This window comes from Hyposmocoma kahamanoa, unplaced genomic scaffold (genome assembly GCF_003589595.1).
Source record: "Hyposmocoma kahamanoa isolate Upper Pololo Valley unplaced genomic scaffold, ASM358959v1 202, whole genome shotgun sequence".
Classification (NCBI taxonomy): domain Eukaryota; kingdom Metazoa; phylum Arthropoda; class Insecta; order Lepidoptera; family Cosmopterigidae; genus Hyposmocoma; species Hyposmocoma kahamanoa.
In genome coordinates, this window is record NW_020653726.1 from 14,141,253 (window position 1) to 14,142,833 (window position 1,581).

The window sequence follows — 1,581 nt, forward strand, 5'->3', positions numbered from 1 at the left end:
GAATGATGATACATGATAGATGAGATGATACATCTCGTGGAATCAGAAAGTTTCCAATGAGCCAATCCTAGGACTGGTGAGGTTAGACAGAAATGAAAGCTTACAAAGACAAGACAGAAGACAGACAGACTTGCTAGACACAACGGATAGGAGCCCCTGCAATTTATGATGATGAGGGAAAAAACGCTAGTAGAAGGAACGCTGGTCGTAGAAAAAGCATATGAGAGTGGCCAAGTTGTGTAGCCTCGCCAGAGATAAGCACAGATATGCTGAGCTGACTGCCAACTTTAAAATGCAGCACCTAATTCTTACCACATTTAATTAGGTACGTACATTCATTACAAATGTATGTTCTTCAATACTACCGACTCTCAGTAAAATATTTAAAAAATATATTTTTAATCCGCTGTGCAGGTAGACATTTTTTAGAATTAATTGGGGTCAAAACGAATGCTGATATGGAATGAAAGAAACATAATAATATTATTTGATGCATGGGAAGACTCAGATGATCATATAGTTGTATTTTGTGACCTTTTAAGCCGTTTGATTCTGTGCAGGCTGTGCAGCATGATGCTTTGATCAGGAAACTTCGCCGTTATGTTGTGGCGACCCTGACATCGACCTTCTGTAATCATATTTGAGTAATGGGGTCCAGAAGATCGATGTTAACCACAAATTAGAAAGATATAGTAGGAGATCATCAGGGTGTGCAATTAGCATTAGCGTCCCTCAAGGTTCCATCCTAGGTCAATTCTTACTTAGGCTCAATTTATTATATTGAGGCGGAACGGAAAGGAAGCGAATTTTTGTAACGATATTGTTACATTAATGAACTTTAAACAAAAATCATGTCGCCTGATTTCTGCAGAATTCTCGCGCATGTTCGTAAATGCTCGGTCACTCGCGAGAATTCCGCAGCTGCCGTCGGCGACGTCTGGCGAATCTGCGGGAAGCAGCGCGAAGGCAGGCGCAGTGTGACGTCATACGTCGACGAAATACAGCCTCAAGGCGCGGTCGCTGGAATGCTCGAGCATCCCAACGACCGCACGCGCCTTTCTCGCGCAGCGAGGCAAAATTGAGGCTTCCATTCCATTCCGTTTCGCCGCAATGTAAATTGAGCCTTAGCCTTTTATGGAAGGTATACAAGGAATAGCATTGTTTGTAGATGATGCTTTCTTATTACTTGTTGTTAAACGGCAACAATGATCCTATGGCCAGAAAATAAAAAGTAACGAGAATGGACACTCTCCGCCCCTCTCTAGCTTTAGATACTGCACGCCCCGCACATTGACGGTCACATTGACTGAATTAAGACAGCTTTCATCATCGAGTATATAGTTTTCATCTTTAGAAACCTAGCCCGCACACGCTAAGTGAGGCAAATTGAAGCGCTCCCAATGGGCCTACACGAGCGGGCGGGCCGTCAGTGTTCAAGGTCAACTTGTACCGCGAACAGCTCAAGAATTTTAGCTAAAAATGACGAAATGTGCGATAAATGAGTGTAAAAATACGTCAGACAAACATAAAATAGATAATAGGGGTTAAAGTATGAAATTGCCGATTTGTACTGAAAATCTA